Source organism: Onychostoma macrolepis, chromosome 13 (genome assembly GCF_012432095.1).
Source record: "Onychostoma macrolepis isolate SWU-2019 chromosome 13, ASM1243209v1, whole genome shotgun sequence".
Taxonomy (NCBI): Eukaryota; Metazoa; Chordata; class Actinopteri; order Cypriniformes; family Cyprinidae; genus Onychostoma; species Onychostoma macrolepis.
Window position 1 is genome coordinate 10,371,623 of NC_081167.1, and position 10,705 is coordinate 10,382,327.

Consider the following 10,705-nt stretch of genomic DNA (forward strand, 5'->3'; position numbering starts at 1 on the left):
TTTTACCTTTGAAATACACTGATAACCACCAAATGCAGGTGGTGATGAGAAAGTCACATGATGAACCAAAGCCCATCACAAGCAGATTTTAAATAATAACATATATAGAAGGTGCACAGTGTCATTCACACAAACACTAAACACCATCATGGTGAGACTCATTAAACTGAAATATGCAATAAACATTAATTTAACAACATTAGAAGTAACATACAAGCCTAATAAACATAATTGGTAAGAAAAACTAAGAAGAAACAGTTATTTAAAAGAAAAAACATCAAATTCCAAAAATTTTGAAATGCAGGGAATTCTGAGAACAAAAATTTAGTTTTTCCCTGTAAATATTACATTCTTTTTCACTTCACATTCACTTTTTCACCATAAATTATCTGACATGTCTATTACAGTTTTTCACCATTTATATTAGGGGAACTTACCTTTAACCATTTAACAGTTTTTTTTCTGTAGCATTTTCACAGTTTTTTACCGTTAAAATTACGGTCATTTTTTTTACAGTGTATTTAAAAATCCTATAATGTGATTTTTCTGGATTTCTTTTTTTTTAGATTCTGTCTCTCACAGTTGAGGTGTACCTACGATGAAAATTACAGATCTCTCCATTCTTTGTAATTGGGAAAACTTGAAAAATCGGCAGTGTATCAAATACTCATTTGCCCCACTGTACATGTATTCTATATAGAACTTTTTTTAAACAGTTGTGAAATAATTACTTATTCTTGGAGTACGTGATTTCAGAAGCAGCCTTAGTCTATTCTTTTTTTTTTTTTTATTATATAGACATAAAGCATTTAGGCTATTCACATAGAATGCATTTTTGCATTTAAAAGTGTCATGGGACAAAAAGTAGATGCGTTTTGGTCAAGACCAAAGCGCAACCTAGAGGACTACAACTGAACAGTCTAAAGGCCAGGAATCTATGCTGTCATGAATTCATTTTCCTGCAGCTCCAGAGTGATGTGTCACATGGCATTTACAAATGGTGTTTATTTAAAAAAAAACAAAAAAAAAAACACTGTATGCAGAACTTGATGCCCGCAATGATCTATTGAATGGGAATGATAAGATCCAGCAAACCATAACATGTCCATTTAGGTCTAGTGTAAAGATGTGGTCACATTAGAATCAGAATGAGCTTTATTGCCAGGTATATTTACACATACGAGGAATTTGTTTTTGTGACAGAAGCTTCCACAGTGCAACAGAATGACAGTGACAGAACAAAAACACAGATAATAAAAGAATAAAAATAGAACAAGTGAATAAGGAATAACAATATACAAATTGACAATTGTATGTACAGGTATATTACAATAGACAGTTGTATGTACAGGTATATTATGTGCAAATTTGAAATGTAGACTAAGTATGTGTGTTAGTTAAATAAGTGTATAAATAGTGTTCCACAATTATTGTCAGGTGTTCATGAGATGGATTGCCTGAAGGAAGAAACTGTTTCTGTGCTCGACCACATGGCAGCAGTTCAAAGAGGGAGTGTGCTGGATGTGAGGGGTCCAGAGTGATTTTGCCAGCCCTTTTGCTCACTCTGGATAAGTACAGTTCTTGGAGACTGGGGAGGGTTGTACCAATGATTCGCTCAGCAGTCCGGACTACCCTCTGTTGTCTTCTGAGGTCAGATTTGAGCTGAACCAGACAGTTATTGAAGTGCAGAGGACGGATTCAGTGATGGCGGAGTAGAACTGTTTCAGCAGCTCCTGTGGCAGGTTGAACTTCCTCAGCTGGCGAAGGAAGTACAACCTCTGCTGGGCCTTTTAACAATGGAGTCAATGTGAGTGCCCCACTTTAGGTCCTGGGAGATGGTGGTGCCCAGGAACCTGAATGACTCCACTGTCGTTGCAGTGCTGTTCATGATGGTGAGTGGGGAGAGCAGGGGGGTTTCTCCTTAAGTTCACGGTCATTTCCACTGTTTTGAGTGTGTTGAGCTCCAGGTTGTTAAGATTGCACCAGACAGCCAGCTCTTTAACCTCCTGTCTGTAAGCAGATTCGTCACCGTTCCTGAATGAGGCCGGTAAGTGTGGAGTCATCTGCAAACTTCAGGAGCTTGACAGAGGGGTCTTTAGATGTGCAGTCGTTGGTGTACAGGGAGAAGAGCAGTGGGGAGAGAACACAGCCCTGAGGGGCACCAGTGCTGATTGCACGGGTGCTGGATGTGTATTTTCCCAGCTTCACTAGCTGCTGCCTGTCTGTCTAGCAACATTTTATCTAATGTTTAATCTATTGTCAATCATGTAGTGATATTTGAAACACTGCTTTCACAGAAGTCACTTTCAAACCAAGTAGCTTTCTGTTGGGCAACGCTGCAAATTTGTGTGATCAACTTGGTCCTTTTGCAGAATCTACTGGGGGAAATCCCTTGTCCCCTTGCATAAAATTCCGGATTGCAAAGATTCAAATTGAAATGACTGGATTTTGCCCATGAAAATTCACAGAATAACAGTAAATGTAACTGTACATTAATGGAATAGTTCATGGGAAAAAAAATGAAAATTTTGTAAAAAATTTAGCATTACATCACTTGCTCACCAATTAATTCTCTGCAGTGAATGGGTGCCGTCAGAGTGAGAGTCCAAACAACTGATTATAAACATCACAATAATCCATAATAACATTTCTTTCTAGGAAAAAGTCCACCCCCTGTTGTCCTCTCACATCAAAATCCACCAACATATTTGGTTAGAACAGTTTTGGTCTGTTTTTTCTTGTTAACAGTGCTTGGTCTGTGAATATTTCTCTCATGTTTCAGACAAGACTTTGTCACTGGAGAAAGCAGTATTATGGATAGAGAGTATTGTACCCACAAGCAATGGTTTGAGGTTCAAAACATCTTAGACCATCTGTTTGGACTCTCATTCTGACGGCACCCATTCACTGCAGATTGGTAAGCAAGTGATGCAATGCTAAATTTCTCCAAATCTGTTCCAGTGAAGAGCCAAACTCATCTTCAGGGTGATTACATTTTCAGCCAATTATTTGGGTGAATTTAATTTATGACAAACAATATTTTAGTGAATAACTACAGAGGGCCTGTCTACCAACACTTTAACAACAAACATGATCTTAAACCTCACACTCCATGACATGCGATTTCAGAAACCATTACAACATGAGCACCAGTCACACAGGTTTATGGTCTATCTCTTATGATCTCCACATTGCACTACAACACTGAAAAGACACTGTATCTGGCCAGCTGCAGCAGCAGGAGTGGGCAATGTTGTGAAATCAGAGCCGGTGGAGGTAAACCCACTCCTTCCCTGAGACAGAGAGCCTTTGTGCCCCCACCTTCCCCCTGCAGTCTGGGTAACACTCTCACACAGGACCCACGAACAATCGGCTTATTTGAATTCAAGCTGCAGTGCTTTTTCTTTTCTTTTCTGGGTGGAGAGTTTGGTTGCATCTGTTATAGCAGCATTTGAGGAGAGATTATGTTACGACTCTCCCCTCATCTAACAATCACCTCTCTAAACAGCGAGGTCTTCTCATTTTCCTCATTTCAGGACAAAACAGCGACTTTCTTAGCAAATGTTGTCCTGTGTATTTAAATGATCAGTGAAGGTGTTGATCGTTCAATGTTTCACTATTTCTGCTTTTGTTTCTGCAAGGCTCCTGTTGTCTACCATTCCTGGGTGGCATGTAGAGGCTAATGTTTCCCCTTTGTCTGGGGTCAGACCCATTATCCCCTCATCTCTGTCTGAGTTATGTGTGTCTGTGCTGACATTCGCCTTCCCCTCCCCCTGTTTTCGCACATAGCTTTGTTTCAGAAGACCCCACACTTTGTACAAGCCCCTCTGCTCCTCCTCCTCCTCCTCCTCCTCACACTATCACTCTTTTCATTGCTCCTGCTGCTCAAAGTCTCACCGCCTTACACAAGTCACTTGTGCTAAGGTGTAATTAACATGACAATGGAATGTGGTCTCATTTTGTGGTTTTTGTTATTATTTGCTTGACTTCTTGGAAATAGAATTGACTTTGTGGCCTTAGAAATTCCAAAGGAGGAGGTCTATGAATAGTGTTTGCTGACATGTACAATACTGTTCAAAAATTTTGGGTCAGTAAGAAATTAGTACTTTTATTCAGCAAGGAGGCTAAAGTGACCCTAAAGACTTGTTACAAATGATTTCTATTTCAAATAAATGTTGTTCTTTTGAACTTTCTATTTTTCCAAGAATCATGAAAAATATTGTATCATGGTTTCCACAAGCAATATTAAGCTGCACGACGTTTTTAAACATTGATAATAATAATAATAAATGTTTCTTGAACAGCAACTCAGCATATTAAAATGATTTCTGAAGGATCATGTGACACTGAAGATGGAGTAATGCATCACAGGAATAAATTATTACATAAAATATATTTTAAAATACAAAATGGTTATTTTTAATTGTAATAATATTTCACAATATTATTGTTTATTACTGTATTTTTTATTTTTTTAATAAATGCATCCTTGGTGAGCACCAAATAATTTTTCAAAAACATTTTAAAAATCTTACTAACCCCAAAAATTTAAACAGTGTTTATTCTGTTGCTTAAATTTCCTTTTTAACCTAAAAAATGAGCAAAGTAACTAACTTCATCCTAGTCTAATTGTTCTGTATACATCTTTAGTAGCTTTCATAATAAAAACAAGATGTGAAATGCAGTAAAAACATTTTAGTTAACATTTTCTGTGGTCATAATTGTACATTTGGTATGCCTGCTTATCAATATCATTACATGGTTATCCATAAGGGTAAGTTATAAAAATGCACGGATGACCATGCAGTCTAATGGCTATATTGAAATAATGATTCAGAGACGTCATATTTGGATTCAGTAGCCACTCTGTGAGTTCATTCAGTGATATATTTGGATCACTGGGAAATCTCAAAGTTCACACGCCTTTTTGAATGATGCATAAAAAAATGACTTATGAAGTCATTAATCCGTAAACACAGGTCGCATGTTTAGTTTTTGAGTGAAGCGTGAGGAGTGGCACCACTAAAAAGGACAAAAGCGCTGCAGGGAATGCTGATGCAATCTATGAATGCAACGCACTTGTGCTGCGTCGCATGAGAATTATGTAAAAACAAGTTATAGTATATTTTTCATCAAGTGGTGAATGCAATATTCCCATACCTTGTGCAACCCACCATTGAATACCGCTAATATAGGAACCTGCTTCTCCTTATTCCTTCACTTGATCTTCCACATAACTGTCAAAGAAACATGAAACCCACCCTGTTACATGATGCTTTAAGTCTTTTGACCATTGAAGGGCATCTGTGCCAGTGGCATTATATCAGCTGCCAGGCCCTCCAGTGTTTGAGAGGCGCTTGTATGCAGTTCTTAGTCAGCTGGACTACCCAAGGGACAAGCAAAGTGGAGCAGTTGTTGAGGAAATTATCCTTTTTCCTGGCTCTAAGGCAAGGGAATACTGGGTTACAGTGTGAGAAACCTGTGCGTTTGTGGCTCTTTGGCATCTCTCAGTGGGAACACCACACCCCTGTGTTGTCTACATGGCTGACATGGGCTTTGAGGTATCTTGATTTCTTGTTCTAATACCTTCTTAGAGGTAACTCTGTTAATTAACAGTCTTTCATTTCATTAGTTTAAGTACTGTTTGTTTATGTACTGTATGTACATGGTCTGATGCCTTAATATGGTAAGGAGATACAGTAGATTGTATAAAACATACTTTGTGGAACCAAGTGCCATGTTGTTTACATTAACTTTTCCGCCATGTATGTTTCAGTCTATACACCAGGCAACAATGGAAACAAACACAGGAAAACATAACTCCTTTCCTGCTAGTCGCTAGACTGATTTTGAGCGTCACTGACCATTTCTCAGTCTAAACAGTCCAAAGGAAGCCATTTTGTACAATATAAACCCAGTATCAACAATAAAGATTCACCATCAGATATACACTACCAGAAGTCTCTTGTGCTCAACAAGGCTGCAGTTACTTGATCAAAATACAGTAAAAGCAATAATATTTTTGAAGTATTATTGCAATTTAAAATAAACCTTTTCTATTGCAATATACTTTAAAATGTAATTTATTCCTGTGATGGAAAAGCCTCATTACTCCAGTACTCAGTATTCACATGATCCTTCAAAAATGATTCTAATATGCTGATTAGATGCTCAAGAAACAGTATTATTATTATTATTATTATTATTATAAATGTTGAAAACAGTTGTGCTGCTTAATACCTTTGTGGAAACTCTGATGCATTGTTTTCAGGATTATTAGATAGAAAAAGAAAATAAATAGATGTCTTTTTAAACATTATAAATGTCTTCACTGTCACTTTTGATCAGTTTACTGTGTTCTCACTGAATAGAAGTATTAATTTCAATTAAAAATTACTGACCACAAACGTTTAAATGTATTACTATATAATGTCAGCTTAAAATGAAGTGAAGATTTGAGACAAAGCACTGTATATATATTTCCATCTACCTCATCTAACCACATTAAAATGTGTCTCTCCTAATGTTTAAATATTTTAGTGCATTTTAGTGTAATCCTACTCTGCACTGACCCGGATATCTCCCTCACTGATGTGAAAAGCACTAACACAGAACAGGAAGTCCAAGGGAGGCAGTTCCTGCATGGATGTAGTCACCCTGGTGCAGGGTCACTGGAAGCAGCAGGAGTCCTTTAACATGTCAGCATTCACCTCAGAAACCTCTAATACATGTTACCTTTGAAGCTGGTTTTTACAAGGCATTTGAAAAGCTGATTGTTCCTTGCAGTGGTTATTTCATTAAAGCAAATGGAAGTCAATGACCGGACACTAGTTATGAGGTGACAGATGATACGGCACAGAAATCTGAGGCTTACATGATATGATATATAACTTTTCCATCATACATTCTCAGACATTCAATACACTGTGTAAACCCCCAATAACAGACATTATTAGATGCACCTGCAGTGGAGCCTGTGTGTGTTCCTGTCTTGCTGTACACCCTACAATTACTCAAGCACTTGGGTTCAAACTCTCACTCTACTGTGAACATCACCATGTAATATGTTTGTACAACAGCCCCTCAGAGTTGGGAAGAATTTTGTGTAGCACTGGACTACTTTCTGTATCTGACAACACATACATCTGTGGAGTCTCTGAGCTAAATTTATCTTGACACTTAATAAAATATTGTAATAAAATCACAATAGAATTGGCATATTGATTTATATTGTATAATTTTTCAATGTCTTGCATATCACATAAACGTATTGACTGACACTCTTTTTATTACTAAAATAATTGACCTACAGCCATACCAAGATGTACTTTGAAAATGCTTATTCAACCCCAGATCCTGTAGATCCCATAGCATTTGTTCAGCCAGTGCCCTGATTTATTTATGGGCAAATCTCAAAATTGGAGTCACCACCCAGCAGACACATAACAGGCACACAACATCATAAGACGTTGATATTTGGTTAAATTTCGGTTGCGATGTCGGGTGACCAGAATTCAACATAAATTCAACATCTAATGTCAATGTTAAATTGATGTCCAATACCGACGTCAGCTGACGTTGAGATTTTGTTGTTTTTAGGTTGTGCAACCAAAATCCAACGTTAAGTCAACGTCAAATTGACGTCAAATATTGGCGACAACCCGATTTTAATTTTCAACCAAAATGCAACGTCTGTCCGATGTCATGTCCAATGTCAACCTGATGTCACATAGACGTCTGGTGCCTGCTGGGCAGCCTATCCATTTTAAAATCACTCATAGAGCATATGCTACACCATATAGATGATACTGAATGGGCTTAATTCTAATTGTCCAATCCTAATAGTATTACATGTCAAAACGCTGCAGTTGGTACAGTTTATCATATGTTTTCCCGAATATCCAGAGATAAATAATTTAGAGACTCAAGTTTTCTGTGCTTTGGAAGAACTGATTGGGTTTAATATCTCTCTGGATCCTTGCCTGTGCCTTTTGAATGATAACCATTCTTTGAACCTTGGAGCAAGGGACAAACACATTCTCTTTTTAGGCTTCAATACAGCAAAGATGACAACACTCGGGTGCCCTGCATCAGGATGCTAATGCAATGCCCAGAACAGTGCAGGTTTGGTTAAAGGTTGCAAAATCATCTGTGACCAGTTTACTGTATGAAACATAATTTCTGTAAAACTGTAAAGTGTGTTTTACTTAATTTCTACATGGTATTAGTATGTCATATGGATGCTTTCAATATTTATAAGCAGTGTTGATGATAGATCTTCCTTGTTTTTTTTCATAACAAAGAAAATCACACACACACACACACACACACACACACAAATAACAGTCAAAACCTCATTTTGATGAAAGACATTGATTTTTCTCTGACATCTAATGGAATTCTTAACTGCCTTTTATACATCAGCTCACACCATAAAGTTTTAACAGGAAGCAGTGAAGAGTGTCTTTGATCCGGTTAACTGCAGGAGGGTACATGTGCACTCATAATGAAAGAGTAATGAAGGAGTCATGTTTCAGTCTGAAAAAGAAAAATCACTGTTAAAGCCAAGTAAATGGACAAAATATGGCTCTAAGAACTTTATTTTTGCAAATTGTAAATGTTCTAACATCGCACAGTATATACTAAGATTTTCAAGTGTGTGTGTTTAAAATAATAGACCAACAATACTCACCAGTCCATTAGCTCAAGTGGTAATTTACTACATTTCATCCCCCTGTGGACATCTAAACTTAACGCAAAACTAAAATTCTTCTGAAAAGATAATGAGAACATCTGTGAAGACGGAATTTTAAAACTTCTGGTGTTTGGAATATATGAAGAGTTCATTTGCAAAAACAGAGTTTTACTCAGTTTTTAACAATTTTCAAAAAGTTTTTTTCATTGTGCATTCCAGTTAACCTCAATGGGTTATTTTGATTAGGTTAAAAATAACTAAAAAAATACAGCTAACTAACACAATAAAAACATGATAACAATAAAAAAAAAATGATTTTTGAAAATGTAAAAAAAACCCAGAGTTATCTTTTTTGCAAATAAACTCTTCATATATCACACACACACACACACACACACACACAAATCCCAAATGCATTATGAAATATATGCTTTCTCTAAAAACAGCATGCTGATTCTGGTTCTGCTGAATTTTTTGCCAGAGCATATAAGCTTTGAATCAAACTGACCTTGGAGAAACTGGATATATACAAAGAAAATGACCAATCCTGATGTGGTTGTGGTCAGAACAGATGCTTTGACTCATGTTAAAACACAGATGCATGAAGACACAAAGTCTTATTCATTGAACATGAGGACTGGCAGGGGTCTTTAAATGCGTTGTATGGCAATCTTCCAAATAGTGTGCGGTCATGCATGTCTACCTTTAACATGATTTATGGTGGGAAGAGGGAATGTATTCTTTACGTACACCGAGGAAACACTATATCCTGTTCCACTGCTAGAATCTTTGCCCTATGGTCATACATACATTTCAATCACCTTTTGATCTGTCTGTCATATGTTAGTCCTTCAGGTTTGATTTCAGTCATCTAATATGAGACAAAGCTTGAATTTAAACTTTGTACAGGATTTCAGATGTCAAAATTATTTCTTGAATTTGTACAGGTTTCAAAATAACAGGTCTGTCTAGAAAATTGTTACATAATTTGTGATATTTCAAGCTCAGTATTCAGTATTCATGCTTCTTACACAGGACATTACTGATGATAGTGTGATATGGGAGATGTAGAGTGAGGCTAGTTGTCACATGAGGAAGTTGTCAAAAGAGCTATATATAACTATGTATAACTAGATTAAAAATAAAGGTTCTTTATTGGCATTGGTGGTTCTTTGAAGAACCTTTACACTCATGGAACATTTCAAATGTATAAAAGGATCCTTATAGTGGAAAAAGGTTTTTCAGATTATTCAAATGTTCTTCACACTAAGATAAAAAAATGATTATTTTAAGAACTGTTTACTGAAAGTTTTTTGGGAACAAAAATTATTCTATGGCATCAAAAAACAAAAAAAAAAACATGCAAAAGTTCTCTGGCTGAGGGTTTCATACACACAATTCAAAGACCTCTTGAATTATAATTTTGTGAAATCGGTCTTTCAAACTAAAATCCTAAATAACATATATTGCTAACAAGTTGTAAAATGATATTGGTTCACATTTTAAATGTTAAAAATTCATAAAATTTATAAATTGCAATATTTGTTGGCAAGACCAATGCACTGGGTTGTTATTCTAACTTATCTTTTACATTTTTGCTGTTTCATGAATTATTTAGTTGTTTTATGTTTATATTTTAATCATTAGTCTATAATAGTGTGTTTAACGGCAGGTTCCATTGTGAAAACTTTCTCCATATAGGCCTACTTTGACATTTTCGGCCAATAATTTAAGTATTTTGTGTAACCAAAATGAAAGACAAACTGCCTTGAAATATTCACTGGAATAAAAAATTAGCTCCACTTTCACATGTAAGGTAGATAATAGAATAATTATGTATTTTGCTTGTTTGCTGCTTAAACTGAAGCAAAATTATTTGAGCGTCACACTTACTTGATGCTGTGGTGTAATGACAAAAAATCTCTGCATAAAGCGCCCCATTAACCACCTATTTTGCCTGTATTGTTTGTATACCTGTGTAGATTCTTTTCAAAGGCAGTCCAGACGCGA

The 10,705-nt window shown here is 36.3% G+C and overlaps 1 long non-coding RNA gene across 1 annotated transcript; it reads right to left on the reverse strand.

The window, feature by feature from the left end:
• Positions 1–8,426: 8,426 nt before the first annotated feature.
• Positions 8,427–10,674, reverse strand: LOC131551912 (uncharacterized). The gene is made up of 3 exons (XR_009273847.1): positions 10,589–10,674; positions 8,693–8,772; positions 8,427–8,538 (listed from the first exon to the last, which is right to left on the reverse strand). It is a non-coding gene; the product is annotated as an uncharacterized LOC131551912 (long non-coding RNA).
• Between the last annotated feature and the right edge of the window lie 31 nt (positions 10,675–10,705).